The sequence below is a fragment of the Sapajus apella genome, unplaced genomic scaffold, assembly GCF_009761245.1.
Source record: "Sapajus apella isolate SASKATOON/1434 unplaced genomic scaffold, GSC_monkey_1.0 scaffold2, whole genome shotgun sequence".
In the NCBI taxonomy this organism is placed as follows: domain Eukaryota; kingdom Metazoa; phylum Chordata; class Mammalia; order Primates; family Cebidae; genus Sapajus; species Sapajus apella.
In genome coordinates, this window is record NW_022436942.1 from 11,454,955 (window position 1) to 11,471,938 (window position 16,984).

A 16,984-nucleotide genomic window follows, 5' to 3' on the forward strand; every position below is an offset into this window, starting at 1 on the left:
TGTTGCCATCCCTCCATTTTTAACTTTTGTGTTATTTTGCTTTCAGCATCCTTTTTAGATAGGGTATTCCTTTAAAGAAACTTGATTCTTTACACCTGATATCTATCTATCTCTTAAAGGGAAAGTTTATCCCTAATATTTATATAGAAATGGATCTACTTCATCTCAACTTTTGTCATCTTATTTTCTGATTTTATATGTCATTGTGATTTCCCTTTTCCTTAAATTGTTTCCTTAACTGAGGATACACTGGAGTTTTTCTCTCGTGAGTTGGAAAACATATATTGTATTTTTATTTTTAGAATTACCTTCAATATTTCAAATATATTATAAGTTCACTTGTATTAATTATACATTATTGACAGCATCTGTTGAAAACCTTTTGTGTAAGAAGAGAAAATCAGGACACATTACTTACTGTCACACCATTCTTTCCTAATTCTACTGTTTTGGTTGGCATAATCTGGAATTTTTTGACTCAAGTTATTACTTGTGAAACTATCCATTTTAACCTGTTGTACCTGTGCTTCCAAAAATCCTGTTTGACTTTGTATTTTCTGGGAATTCTATATGTAAAACAATGACTTAAACTTAATTCTATGTTTATTGTTTTAATGCTCATAAATATGCTTATATGCTACAGTTTCTCCATAATGGAGGTCTTTATTTTGGTTCATTTCTAAGCTGCATGGAATATTTCATTTGGTAATTTTTTTCAAGAAAGGTATGTAAACAATATGCTTCCTAAATCACTTACACCTAAGAATATCTCCCTATTCTTTCATAAAGGAATAAATTTGACAGGATATAGAATTTAGGCATTACAATTTTCTCTTTCTCAAAGCAAAAGCCAAATTGTTTCATTGTCTTTTGATGAATAAGGCTGAAAAGATATCCGAAACATGGCTGATTTTTTGTTCCTTCAGAGATTTGTTTTTTCTGTTCACAAGCTTAAAATGTATTTTTGTGAGTTTTGCTTCTTGAAATTCAAAAATTTCACCAGAATATGTCTAGGTGCTGCTATTTTTTCACTAATTCTCATAGACACATAGTAAATGTGTCTTTAAAACTTGAAATTCCTGTCTTTCTTCATGTATGTCTTACTGTTGTTTCCTTTATTGTTCTATTTTTTTCTGTTTTCTTCTTGAAGGATACCAATTTTCCTCTTAGTCAGATCCTTGTTTTCTATAGACCACATCTATCATCCTATTGCTGAAAATTTTCCAATCATTTTCCTTTTCCTCTGCATTACAGAACGGTTTCTCAAGTGGTCCTCCACATTATTAATCAAATATTTAGTAGGTTCAATTTGGTTCTTCACTGCTTCTAGTGAGGTTTCCAATTCTGCTATAGAATTGCTAGCTTCTCTCCAGGATTTTCTTGATTCTACCAGCTCTATTATATCTTAGTCTGTGATCACATTTCATCTTTCACTCCTTTCATAGAATTTTAAAAATCTTTTCTTGAGAGTACAAATATTTTTCAGTAATAAATATTTTTAACATGTATATATTTTCCCTCTAGAGCTTTGTTGTTTTCATCTGCTTACATTGCAGAATATTTTGTAGGTGCCATGTTTGTTTTCTTTTTCCCACATCAATGGGAAGAGGTATACTTAGGCCTGCTATTGGCCCCAAAGTAATATGATCATATTTCCCTTCCATACGTTATTGCCCACCTACATACTGTTAGAAGTAGTAACATGTATGTACTGTTGTATATGCACCTATGTACTGTTATATGGAGTGCTAGAAATTTAACTAATTTAATTTTACACCACCAGTTGGGTGATCTAGTACATTGAGGGAAATAGCTGACACCAAGTGGTACAGGTCGTCCTCATTGAGGATATTGGTCTCTGTATACCTTTCACTGTGTTTAGCAAATCTTTTATGCCAAGGATCATTTTTCCACATTCAAATTACTCTCTGAGCTGGCCTCCTGTCCATGTTCATGATTAGGCTGTGTCTGGTGTCCATTTGATTGCTAGCTACTGTCTGGCCCAGCAGGCAAAGGTCCAAATACCTCTTGTGTTGTGTAATGGTAATTGCCTTTAGACATTTCCATTCAGTTGCTTCTCAATGTAATTGTTCCACAGTGTTTAAAGGATTTCCCAAATAGAAAGTTCCTCATGTGTCCCATGGACCAACCTGGCCTCTAGCTGTCAACCCTCCAACTTCAGAAGTATTTATTTGTGTTCTGATAGGAACACTCTAACTTACAACTATACCACTTTCTCATGAAGAAGGATAAATTTTCCCTTAGTATCTTCCATTAATCACATTCTAGTCTACTTTATCTGGCAGAAATTCTCAAAGTTTAAAATATGTTTTATCTCCTTTATTTTAATTGAAAATTGGGAGAGTACAAATGATGTCTTTTCATTTTGCCATTGTGCCTCAAAGTCTAATTTCTCTCTTTTAAATCTCTAGGTATAGGTAGCTCATGCCTATAATCCCAGTGCTTTGGGATGCTGAGGCAGAAGGATCATTTGATCCTCGGCTCAAGATCAGCAGTTCAAGACCAGCCTAGGCAACACAGTGAGACCCTGGCTCTATAAAAAACAACAACAACAACAACAACAAAAACCAATAGAAATAAATACAAATCTCTAGTTATGATAGTTTTAGAAAATTCTTATATAAAACTTTTAAAAATAGCTATTATTAAATAAAAATGAAGGTAAATAACATTAGATAATATATAAAATGTATACACATTATTATTGTAAAATATACATAACAAAGAGTTTACCATTTTAGCTATTTTTAGGTATACAGTTCAATGGTACTAAATACGTTCACACTGTTGTGCAAGTAGTATCACCATCCATCTCCAGAGCTATTTTTATCTTCTCAAACTGATTATCAGAACCCTTTAAATAATAACTCTCCAGATGCCTTCTCTCCAGTCCTGGTAACCACCGTTCTACTTTCTCTCTGTATAAATTGAACTATTCTAGGTACTTTATTTAAGTGAAATTACAAAACATTTGTCTTTTTGTTTCTGGCTTATTTCACCTGGCATCATATTTTCAGTGTTTATCAGTGTTGTGGCATGTATCAGAATTCAAATCATTTTAAGACTAAATAATAATTCATTTTATTATACACAATTTTGTTTATCCATTCATCAATGGATATTTGAATTGTTTCTGCCTTTTGGCTATTATGAATAATGCTGCTAAAAACACTGGAGAATACTTGTTTGAGTCTCTGCTTTCATTTCTTTTAGATATATAACTACAAGTGGAATTATGGGATTATATGGCAATTCTATGTTTAATTTTTTGAGAAACTGACATATTGTTTTCACATTGAGTGTACCATTTTACATGCCCACTAGTAATGAACAATATTCCAATTGTTCCACATCCTCTCCAACACTTATTATTTTGTTGTTTAATAAGTTATCCTAAGGGACTCAGAATATATTTTTAATGAGTCACTGTCATATTCACAAATCCCTTTATCTCAGATTTACATATAAAAGGGTTGGGGAGCAATATTTGTCTGGAGAAAGACATTTTACACTGTAAAAAAAAAAAAAAAATGCTTACATTGGCTATTTAACATGTGGCCCTAGCATCATTAGCAACGTATTCAAAGCAATTAGGCTAACAGGCTTGCACCACTGCATCTCTGACTGGTACAGATCTGTCTCTGACTGCTTTAAGAACTTACTCTAACTGATAGCAAAAACAAAACAAAACAAAACAAAACGAAACAAAACAAAAAAACACACTTTTACAGGGGATGGGGAGACAGGCAGCAATGCCAGATATCTTTGTTCCTATCTTCATCTGCTCAAAAGATGAGTCAACCCATTTGCCTTAGTCAGGATTAGAAGAGCTAGGAGGGGATATAGATAAATAAGGAAATTAACTGCTTTAATTGTCACCTTGTGTTAACATATATATCTCTAAACCCCCCTTTCAACTCTCTTATTTTGTTGTGGAACCATCAAGCTTTTTCCCCCTTTTTAAATTTTGGAATCCATTAATCTTTCCTTACCATAAAACAGTCCTGTGCCAGAATCTGGTTCTTTTCTTAAGGGTCTAACATTGCAGCATATGGATATAGATTATGTAATAATAATATGTGCTACATTCCAAGGACTTATATTTTCTGCAAATATGTGAATAGCAAGTAATTTTGTATTGCTTTTTTTTTCTACTTTCAAGATAATATACTAATCAACAAGCTAAAACATTAACTTGGTATATTTCTTTGTGGTTTATAGACAGAACCACTTCTTTTATTCATTTAAAAGTTTTAAAAAGTTATGTGCTGAAGGTAGCCACAATAGAAATAATATGTAAGTACCTAGCTTTTGGGGTAAAATTTTAGATTTGTTCTTTAAAAAACCAAAGATATTGAAGTCTAGTAAAAGATTTCCTAGTAACTAACTTCTGAACAATTTAATAGTGTAAATATTCTACCAGCCTTACATTTTTTGTTTGTCCCATACTGGTTGAATGTAGCCAAATAGCACACCCAGACTCAGGCTTCAGTCTCCTCTGTACATAGTCAGTTACTGCCATTTATGAACAGAAGAGTTAGGCACTATCTTTTAAAACACACAAAGACAGGCACATGTAGAAGAAGCTCTGCACATAAGCGGAGTGTGTGTTATAATAATCACTAAGAATTTCTGAAACTCACATGTCAAAAAGTATAATGTTCACAGAATTTTTCAAATAGGAACACACAATCGTTCTGGCTTTCCACTATAACCCGACTTTCACCTTTTTCAAAAAGAACTTTAAAAAAGGAAGAAGAAGAAGTGAAAAGGATATCCAAAGACATTTCTCATCAATAGCTACATGGTCTAGTATGTTTGTAATTCTATCCCCTTTTCCTTTATACCAAGTGAGTGATGAAAACCTGATGGGACAGGCAAGCAACATACTAACATCAAATCGCTGGGGTGTGTTCACAGAAATAGAAAAAAATGGTCCTAAGCAGGCACAAAACAATTAATGCTGGAAAACTGTATAGGCAGCAAGTGAAAACATCTCTGTCATTACAGGAGGAGGTTAAAAAGTTTAAGAAAATTTCTGAACAAAATTACTAAGACTAAAGCAATGAAACGGATTAATTTTTCAATTTTCTTGAAAAACAGGAGTCAACCTGTGACCTGGCTCCCCAGGTATTACATACAGGCCTCAAGAATACAATCATTTAGGAAGTAACCGCTTCAAAGAGTCCAGCTAAAACTACAAAGACGTGAAATTCCAGTCAGACACCAGAAATTCTTTGGGGAATAAAAGAATTTTATGACTCATAAGATGAAAATCTCCTGAATACTCACTAAAGTAATCTAATGAAGTATTGTCACTAGGAAAGGATTTTGATGAATTTATGTGTTATGCAGGTAAATATTATGCAAAACAAGAAATTGAACAAACTTGAACCTGTATTCATTTGTAAGTTTTCCTCTCAGAGTAAAACTAACTTTAAGGGGACCAGACTTTCCTGTGTGAAATGGCATTCTATAGGATGTCACATTTTTAACTTCTAGGATTCCAAGCAAAATTTCATAACCATTTTTTAAAAATAAAACAGGTCAGCTTAGGGGTAGATCCAGGATTCAAATGTGGGTCATTTTGAAGGTTCTTAGTCTTCAAATTTAATACAATTTGAAAGAAGCTATAAGAGCTGAAGGTAAAGGCTTAAGACAGATGCCAACGAAATAAGAAAGAAGGAGGTCAAGTTTTTCCTGGGGAAATTAACAAACAACAAAAACTAGAGATGCTATCATTTCCTTGACTTTCAGACAATGCTTAAGCGTAGGAGAAAATCTACACCAAGGAGGCTACTCTGACCTTACTACTTTTTCCATTTTAACTTAATTCTAATTCAAAACTTTGCCTGTTCTACATGAAATTCTTTTCTAGTAACAGGTTGTAAAAATAGATCAAGCACCCAAATGCCCATCAATGATAGACTGCAGCGGGAAAATGTGGCACATATACACCATGGAATACTATGCAGCCATCAAAAACAATGAGTTCGTGTCCTTTGTAGGGACATGGATGAACCTGGAAACAATCATTCTCAGCAAACTGACACAAGAACAGAAAATCAAACACCACATGTTCTCACTCGTAGGTGGGTGTTGAACAACAAGAACACATGGACACAGGGAGGGGAGCATCACACACTGGGGTCTGTCGGGGGGAACCAGGGGAGGGACAGCAGGGGGTGGGGAGTTGGAAGGGATAACATGGGGAGAAATGCCAGATATAGGTGATGGGGAGGAAGGCAGCAAACCACACTGCCATGTGTGTACCTATGCAACAATCTTACATGTTCTTCACATGTACCCCAAAACCTAAAACGCAATTTAAAAAAACAAGATATAAGAAAGTTAAAAAAAAAAATAGAGCAAGCAATGAAAGCCCTCTGTTTCATATTTCCCAGTGACAAACAGGGTATAATGTGCAATAAGTATTATAACTACATGTTAGATTGCAAATTGCTCTTATTTAATTTGGTCTAGTGCTTAGCTGCACCTCTGAAACATCAGTCTGCATCCTTCTATTTTGGTTTGATTCTACAGTCCACTTAAAACAGTAAATGTTTACATTAAAAGGACAAGAGAATATGTGATGTATTTTAACTGTCAAAAGTGTTGTGAACAGCAGCAGCTGGAAGAAGAATGTGTTGTCCACTTTACTGTTATCCTGAAGCCTTTCAGATTCTTCAGAAGAGCAGTTATATCCTTCAGTACTCAGGAAAGAAGGAAGGAGGAAATTGCCTTGTCATCTCTGAAAAAAATGTAGTAAAATTTCTAGAATTTACATGTGATCTTTGCATTGGATTCTACACTAACTTTCTGCTAGCGCAGAGACTGAACTGGTCACTGGAAATGGAGCTCTTCTTTAGTTATTTTAGCTCCCTGGATCATACTGAGACAAAAACCAGAAGCAAATGAAAGGAGCTCCATCTAGGGCTTTGCTTAGAGGTCTGTATGAACTGTGTATATCCAGTTCCTCTGCAATCATCATTCACATCATCCTGAATTCATTATGATATGGCTGTTGTTAAGGGCCTACCCATAAGACCAAACATTGAAAACAAGTTGTTTCCCTTAATGTTTCCAGATCTGGTAAAATTCCACTAATAAGACTGAAGAGAGAAATGTATGACACTCTTACTCTTATTGCAGTGGCTCCAGTGGGAACATAGCTGGAGAGAAAGGAAGTCTAAAGTTATACTGAAGGCTAAGGACAATACGTGCAGAATTAGATTTCAGATTTGACACATTTAGTTCAAGAAATATTTGAAGGTGGACAAAAGCCTGCATGATCCAACTCCTGCCTACCTCTCCAGACACATCTCGAACCACTCTTCCCCCTGTGCTTCAACCACTCTGGTCTTCTTTCGATTCCTGCAAAATATCAAGTACTTGCTTTTTCTTCTGCTTTGAACACTCACCCAAGCTCTTCATGTGGTTGTATTCTCATACTTTTGACCTTAGCTCAGATATTACCTCCCCAATGAGGCTTTCCATGAAATGCCTATGTAAATAAGTGTCTCCCTCTATCCACCACCATCATTCCCTATCACAGCATCAAGGATATCAAAATTAAATAAATCCTTTCTATTTCCTGCATGGCTCCTATCAAATATCATCCCATTTACTTGTTTTCTTTTTTAGTAACTCCTTAACAGCAGGAGCCTTGTCTGTTTGTCACTGTATCTCCTGTCCCTCAGATATTGACTTAATGGATGCGTTTAAAACTATGCTAGAGGCCAAGAGTAAAACAACATGCAGCCACACAGTACGGCCCTCAAAAAACTCATAAAGACAGCTGGGTGTGGTGGCTAACTCATATAATCCCAGCACTTTGGGAGGCCAAGGCAGGCGGATCACCTGAGGTCTGGAGTTCGAGACCAGCCTGACCAACATGGAGAAACGCCATCTCTACTAAAAATACAAAATTAGCTGGGCGTGGTGGCACATGCCTGTAATCCCAGCTACTCAGGAGGATGAGGTAGGAGAATCACTTAAACCCAGGAGGCAGAGGTTGTGGTGAGCCGAGACAGTGCCGTTGCACTCTAGCATGGGCAACAAGAGTGAAACTCCATCTCAAAAAAATTATATATGTAAAGATAATGGAGACTGGTAAGTAAGCACAATACACTAAGACAACTGTTTTACAAGGGGCACATTAAGTCTAGTCAAAAGAAATCCCATGTCTATCTTATTGGGAAAAAAAGTATATTCCAAGAGAGGACACCCTGTATGTAGGAGCACAGAAACAACAGTAACAGCACAATGCACTCTGGGGAATTCATTTGGGTTTTCTAAAATACCAGTTACTAAAGATGGGAGTGGGGGAGTCGAGAAATTGATCACAGACAGAGAATGGTCCAGGTTATGAAAGCCTTTGACTGCATGCAAAGAAAGTGATAGTTCATCCTGTAGTTAATTAGAAGCCCCTGGAAAAACTCTGGGCAGAAGTGTTACATGATCAGATTTGCTAATGCCAATAATGTCATACTCCTCTTTGTAAACTTATTTTTAAAAACTCACTCAATTAGGGCAGGGCCTGAGTCTACACTGTACCTTATATACTCAATGCCCAGTTCATTAGAGCTGGTGTTCAACTGGTGTTTAAAAGAAGGAATAAATAATAGAGATGTAACCACATTGGCAGAGTAGGAGATATCAGCCTTCTCCCTTTAGCATCCCCCCCCAAAATAAACATAGAGAGCTAACTACAAACAAAATATCCCAGAGTCCCTAAGATCCTATCAAAGATTTTGCAATAATACAGTGGAGCAAAAAAATATACACACAGAAAATAAATTACTGGTAAGATCAGTATATCTGAGATGCCAGGAGATTGCCAGGAATAGAGGAAGAGCAGAGGCTGCCTGTATCAGCCATGTGGCGGAGACCACCATGGTCCTCAGCAGCCTGTTCTGCAGATGACAACACTATCTTTTGCCACTAAGATAACAAACCAGTATTCTTCATAGGGAACCCCAGAGAGGAAGACACAGCTACACACACTTCTCCAACCCAAGAAGTGGTTACTGTTGAGCTGCTTCAGAAAGGAGCTACCAACTCTCCAAATCCCATATGTGCGTCAACTCTGGACACCTCTTGAGTCCTCACACTCTAGACCTGGACTCTGTGGCTGCATTAGGTTCGTCCACATTTCAGACACTGGAGCATTTCAGACACTGAAGCTTGTTATTATCATAGCAAGCTACTTTGTACCCCAGGATCTAGAGTTAAGCTCTTGCTGTGCATGACTGCATTCCAGGCACCAGCTCAGCCACCACAGAGAGCTAGGCCCTGCTCTGACTCCAAAGCCACTGTAACTGCACACATTTGTGCTCTAGTTTTTGACTCCCCAGCTACTTTACAAGAATCTGAGCCTTACATACTGTTATCAATGTGACAGAATGGCTGCATACTGGACACCAGTGCCATTATGCCCCAGATCCCAGAGCCATATTCCCTCCCTGTGTGCCTGTGCTTTGGGCCTCAGCTCCATGGCTGCTCCATGGGCACCACCGATCAGACACGAATGCCACACCAAACTGCAAGTGGGCCTGAAAGCCAAATCCAGTGCCAATGGAAATCCCCTGAGCCACAACTTCCTCAGTGGAAAAAGAGATCAGGAGGACCTTAACTGCCATTATCATAAAAAACCCAGAAACCCTCAGGGCCACTGTGGACATCCACAGCATCAGCTGCTGAGTATCACTGCAATCTGCATCAACATTGACCTCAGCTGACAGATTTACAGAGACATACACAGCTGCACCCTCACTGGTGCTAGAATTGCTATATCCCCCACTCAGCAAGTTTCCTGGATGCCCCACATAAAAGAAGGTCTTTCCACAGAAAAACTAGCCCATAAAATCTAGAAGAGGTGACTGTTCCACCAAATGTGCAAATATTAACATAAGGCAACAAGAAACATAAAAAACCAGGGAGACATACCACTACCAAGAGAACACAATAATTTCCCAATAGGTGATCCTAAAGAAATGAAGATATGCAAACTGCTTGAAAGAATTCAAAATAATTCTTTTAAGGAAGCTCAGCAAACTTCAATACAATATAGAGAAACAATTCCATAAGATTAGGAAAACACTGTATAACCAAAACAAGAAATTTAACAGAGATTAAAATTATATTACAAAAAAAATTATGAAGCTGAAAAACACAAAGAATAAAATTTAAAACTCAATAGAGAAGCATAAACAGCAGAACTGATTAAGCAGAAGAAAGAATCTGTGAACTCAAAGACAAGTTATTTTTAAAAATGCAGTCAGAATAAAAGAAAAAGAATGAAAAGGAATAAAGAAAGCTTAAAGGATTTATCAGATAGTATCAAAAGATAAAATATTCACGTTATAGAATTTTGGAAAGAATAAAAAGACAAAGAGCCAGAAAGCTTATTTGAAGAAATAATAACAGAAAACTTTCCAAATCTACGGAAAGATACAAATATCCAGGTATAGGAAGGTAAAAGGTCATCAAGCAGATTCAATCCAAGTAAAACTACAGCAAGACATATTATAATCAAACTGTCAAAAATTAAAGACAGAGAGAATTCTGAAAACAGCCAGAGAAAAAAAGCAATCACATTTAAGGGAATTCCAATAAGGCTCGCAGTACACTTCTCAGCAGGAACCTTATAGGCCAGTAAAGAGTCCAGTGATATAAGTGCAGGGGGAGGAGGGGACTGCCAATCAAGAATGTCCAGCAAATCTGTCCTTCAAAAAAAAAGAGATAAACACTTTCCCAGATAAGCAAAAGCTAAATGAGTTCAACATCACCAGACCACCCTAAAAGAAATGCTAAAGGAAATACTTTAAACTTAGCAAACAGACAAAAAGTAGCAACATAAAAACAACAGGTCGGGGGCAGCGGCTCACGTCTTTAATCCCAGCACTTTGGGAGGCTGAGGCAGGCGGATTGCTTGAGGTCAGGAGTTCAACACCAGCTTGGCCAACCTGGTGAAACCCCGTCTCTACTAAAAATACAAAAAATTAGCCAGGCGTAGTGGTGCATGCCTGTAGGCCCAGCTACTCAGGAGGCTGAGGCAGGATAATTGTTTGAACCTGGGAGGCAGAGGTTGCAGTGAGCCAAGATGGCACCACTGCACTCCAGCCTGGGTGATAGAGCAAGACTCCATCTCAAAAACCAAAACAAACAACAAAAAAAATTACAGTATGAAACTCACTGATAAAAGTACAGTGAGTACTTAAATTTAGAATACTTTGATGATGTAATGATGGTGTGTAAATCATTTGTATTTTTAGTATGAAAGTTAAAAGACAAAATTATTAAAAATAATAGCTACAATAATTTCCTGAGAGATATAGAAAAAAACAGATGTAAACTGTAACAGCAAAGTATAAAATGTGGGAGAGAAGGGTGGAGAAAAAGTGTAGGATTTTGTAATATAATCAAAGTTAACTTGTTATCAGCTTAAAATAGCCCATTATGACTATAATATGTTTTATATAAGTCTCATAGTAGTCACAAAACAAAAAACTAAAGTAGATATACAAAAGGTAGAGAGTAAGAAATCAAAAATACCACTAGAGAAAATGACCTACTTACAAAAGAAAATCATAAAAGAGAAAGGAAGAAATGAATCTATAAAACAATCAGAAAATATTTTTTAATGGCAGTAAGTCTTTAACTATCAATAATTACCTTGAATGTAAATGATTTAACTTCTCCTATCAAAAGACAGATTGACTGAATGAATCAAAACACAAGACCTAACTATATTCTTCCTATAAGAGATTTACTTCACCTTCACCTATAAGGACACACATAAATTAAGACTAAAAGGATGGAAAAATATATTCCATGCAAATAGAAACCAAGAAATTATGTATAGCTATACTTAGATAAAATGAATTAAAAGTCAAAAACTGTAAAATGAGACAAAGAAGGCCATTATATAGTGATAAAGCAGTAAATTCTTCAAGAGCACATAACAATTGTAAATACACACACACACACACACACACACACACACACACACATATATATATATATATATATATATATACACACATATACACACATATATATGTGACCAAAACCAGAGGACCTAAATATATATATATAAAGCAAATATTGATACAAATGAAGGGAGAGATAGACTATAGTAAAATAATAACAAATAACTTCAATATTTCCACTTTCAACAGCAGACAGATCATCCAGACAGAAAGTCAATAAGGAAAACACTGGACTCAAACTACGCTTTACACCAAACAGACCTAACAGACATACAAAACATTCTATGCAACAGCAGCATATTACACATTCTTTTCAAGCACAAGTGGAACATTCTCCAGGACAGATCATATGTTAGGCCCCAAAACACATCTTAATAAATTTAAGAAAACTAAAATAATATCAGCCATCTTTTCCAACCACTATAATATGAAACAAAAAATCAATAATACGAGGAACTTCAGAAAATTCAGACATGTGAGGAATTTAAACAGCGTGCTCTTAAACAACAAAATGGTCGAAGAAGAAATTAAAAAGAAAATTTAAAAAATCTCAAAATAAAAATAGAAACACAACATCCTGACACTTATAAGATGTAGCAAAATCAGTTCTAAGAGGAAAGTGTATATCAATAACTGCCTCCATCAAAATAAAAGAAAGATCTCAAATAAACAGCCTAACGTTACATCTCAAGGAACTAGACAAAGAACAAACTAGACCAAAAGTAAGCAGAAAGAAGAAAATAATAAAATTCAAAGCAGAAATAAATAGAGACTAGACAAAAAGGACACATTCAATAAAATCAAGTTGTTTTTTTAAAAAAATAAAACAGATCAACAAACCCTTAGGTAGATTAAGAAAAAAAAAAAGACAACAAAATCAGAAACAAAAGAGAAGGTATTACACAAATACCACACAAATACAAATGATCATGAGTCTACTATGAACAGTTATATGCCAAAAAATTGGATGACCTAGAAGAAATTAATAAATTCCTAGACACATACAGCATACTAAGACTAAATTATGAGGTAAAAGAAAATGTGAAAAGACCAATAACAAGGAAGGATATTGAATCAGTAATAAAATGTCTCCCATCAAATAAAATCCCAGGATCTGATTGCTTCACTACTGAATTCTACCAAACATCTAAAGAAGTACTAATACCAATACCAATCCTTCTCAAACTCTTTCAAAAAATTGAAGAAGTGTGCATACTTTTAAACATATTTATGAGGCCAACATTACTCTGATATCAAAGTCACACAAGACATTATAAAAAAACAAACTATAGGCCAATATCCTTGATGAATATAGACATAAAAATTCTAAACAAAATATTAGAAAACTAAATTGAACAACACATTAAAAGAATGGTTCATCATGATCAAGTGAGATTTATCCCTAAGGTGCAAAGATGGTTCAACATAACCAAAACAATAATATCATACACCACATTAACAGAATGAAGGACGAGAACCCTACGATCACCTCAACAGAAGTAGAAACGGCACTGAACAACTTCGACATTCTTTCAAAATAAAAACTCTCAACAAATTACGTGTAGCAGGTATGTGCCTCAGCAACACAATAAAGGCCATATATGACAAGCTTACAGCTTAAATCATACTCAAGGGTGAAAAGTTGAAAGCATTCCTTCTAAGAGCTGAAACAAGACAAGGATGCCTACTCTTCCCACTTCTATTCGACACTGTACTAGAAGTCCCAGTCAGAGTTAGGCAAAAAGATGAAAAACAAAAAGCACCTAAATTGGAAAGGCAGAAGTTAAACTGTCCCTGTTTGCAGATGAAATAATCCTACATAGAAAAAACCCGCCAACACGGTGGCTCATGCCTGTAATCCCAGCACTTTGGGAGGCCGAGTCAGATGGATCACCTGAGGTCAGGAGTTTGAGACAAGCCTGGTCAACATGGTGAAACCCCATCTCTACTAAAAATACAGAATTAGCCAGGCATGGTGGTGCACGCCTGTAATCCCGGCTACTTGGGAGGCTGAGGCAAGAGAATCACTTGAACCCAGGTGGCGGAGGTTGCAGTGAGCCAAGATTGTGCTGTTGCACTCCAGCCTGGGCAAGAAGAAAAAAAAAAACAAAAAAAAAAGAAAAAGAAAAAGAAAGAAAACCCTAAAGATGCCACTGCAAACCTGTTAGAACTAATAAATTTGGTAAAGTGGGAAGATACAAAATCAACATACACAACTCAGTTACATTTCTATACGCTAATAATGAACCACTCAAAAAAGATAACAAGAAAACTATCCCATTTACAATAGCATAAATAAAATACTTAGAAATAAATTAAACTATGGAGGTGAAAGAACTGTACCCTGAAAACTATAAAACATTGATTTAAAAAATTGAAGAAGATACAAATAAACAGAAAGATATCCTATGTTCATGGATTAAAACAATTATTACTGTTAAAATGTTCATACTACCCATAGCCATCTACAGATTTAATGGGATCATTTCAAAATTCCAATAATAATTTAACTATACATTTAAAAATAGCTAAAAGAGTATAATTGAATTGTTTGTAACACAAAGGATAAATACATGCGGTTATGAATATTATACACTGTATGCCTATATCAAAATATCCCATATACCCCATAAATATATATACATACTACATACTCACAAAATTAAAAATTAAAAATTTTCAGGTCCTAAATATATTTGTTAATTTTCTACCTCCATTATCTGTTTAATACTGGCAATGGAGTGTTAAAGTCTTTCCTTATTATTGTGGGGGAGGCTAAGTCTCTTTGTCAGTCTCTAAGGACTTGCTTTATGAATATGGGTGCTCCTGTGTTGGATGCATATATATTTAGAATAGTTAGGTCTTCTTATTGAATTGAGCCCTTTGCCATTATATAATGCCCTTCTTTGTCCTTTTTGATCTTCATTGGTTTAAAGTTTGTCTAAAAATAGAATTGCAACCCTTGCTTTTTTTCTGATTTCCATTTGCTTGGTAGATTTTCCTCCATCCCTTTATTTTGAGGCTATGCATGTCATTGCATGTGAGCTGGTCTCTTGAAGAAAGTATACTATTTGCTGGGTCATTTCTTTATACAGCTTGACTTTTAAATGGGGCATTTAGCCTGTTTACATTCAAGGTTAATGTTAATATGTGTGGATTTGATCCTGTCATTGTGTTGTTAACTGCTTATTTTGCCAATTTGTTTATGTGGCTGCTCTATAGTGTCACTATTCTGTATATTTAAGTGTGTTTTTGCACCAGCTGGTAATGGCCTTTCCTTTCCATATTTAGAGCTCCTTTCAAGATTTCTTATAAGGCAGGTCTAGAGGTAACAAACTCCTTTGGCATTTGCTTCTCTGAAAAATATCTTATTCTCCTTCACTGAAGAATTTTAGTTTGGCTACATATAACATTAAGTGTAAAACCCAAAACTATAAACACTCTAGGTTGTCTTCTAGACAACATAGACAATTCCATTCTGGACATAGAAACAGTCAAAAATTTCATGATGAAGATACCAAATGCAATCATAACAAAAGCAAAAACTGACAAATGAGATCTAAGTAAACTTAAGAGCTTCTTTACAGCAAAAGAAACCATCAACAGAGTAAACAGACAACCTACAGAGTGGGAGAAAATATTTGCAAACTATGCATCTGACAAAGGTCTAATAGCCAGCACCTATAAGGAACTTAAACAAATTTACAAGAAAAAAACAAAAAACCACATTAAAAAGTGGCAAAGGAATGAACAGACACTTTTCAAAAGAAGACATGCATGTGGTCAACTAGCATGAAAAAAAGCTCAATAGTGATCATCGGAGAAATGCAAATAAACACCACAATGAGTTACCACCTCACAAGAGTCAGAAAGGCCATTATTTAAAAGTTAAAGTATAAAAGATGCTGGCAACATTGCAGAAAAAAAAGGAATGCTCATACAATGCTGGTGAGAGTGTAAATGAGTTCAATCATTGTGGAAAGCAGTGTGGCAATTCCTTAAAGAACTAAAAACGGAACTACCATTACACCCGGCAATTTCATTACTGAGTATATACCCAAAAAAATATAAATGGTTCTACCATAAAGACACACGCACGCTAATGTTCACTGCAGCACTATTCACAATAGCAAAGACATTGAATCAACCTAAATGCCCATCAATGGCAGATTGGATAAAGAAAATGTGGCACATATATACCAAGGGATACTATGAAGTCATTTAAAAAAAAACCAAAATCATATCATATACAGGAACATGGATGGGGCTGGAGGCCATTACCCTTAGCACACAAGAACAGAAAATCAAACACCGCATGTTCTCACTTATAAGTAGGAGCTAAATGATGAGAACACATGGACACAAAGAGAGAAACAACAGACACTAGGGCCTACTTGAGGGAGCAGGGCGGGAGGAGGGAAAGAATCAGAAAAATCACTATTGGGTACTAGGCTTAGTACTGGGGTGACAAAATACTCTGTACAACAAGCTTCTGTAACATGATTTTACATATATAACAAACCTTCACATTTACCCCCAAACTGAAAATAAAAATTTTTTAAAAATAAATTTAAAAAACACTAAAGATTTTTAAAAATTCTAATGACATATTAAACAGAAATAGAAAACAATCTTAAAATTTGCATGAAACCACAAGTGACTCCCATATAGCCAGACCAGTATTAAGGAGAAAAAAAAAAAAAAAGCTGAAGCCATCACATTACCTGATGTTAAAATCTGCTACAAACCTATAGTAAACAAAACAGCATCCTAGTACTGGCATAAAAACAGACACATAGAGCAATGGAATAAAATAGTCTGTAAATAAAGCTACAAACTTATGGTCAATTTATTTTTTAAAAAGATGCCAAGAACACACAATGAGGAAAGGATATTCTCTTCAGTGCTTTTTAAAAAAACTACATATCCACATTCAGAAGAATAAAATTAGAACCTCATCTCACAAATAA

The 16,984-nt window shown here is 35.4% G+C and overlaps 1 protein-coding gene and 1 long non-coding RNA gene across 6 annotated transcripts in view; both read right to left on the minus strand.

Annotated features, from left to right (window-relative positions):
* Positions 1–16,984, minus strand: part of MSRB3 (methionine sulfoxide reductase B3) — a 182,048-nt gene that overhangs the window by 39,659 nt on the left and 125,405 nt on the right. The window lies entirely within an intron of this gene.
* Positions 90–13,354, minus strand: LOC116558408. Its single transcript, XR_004271994.1, has 3 exons — positions 12,930–13,354; positions 9,337–9,341; positions 90–102 (listed from the first exon to the last, which is right to left on the minus strand). It is a non-coding gene; the product is annotated as an uncharacterized LOC116558408 (long non-coding RNA).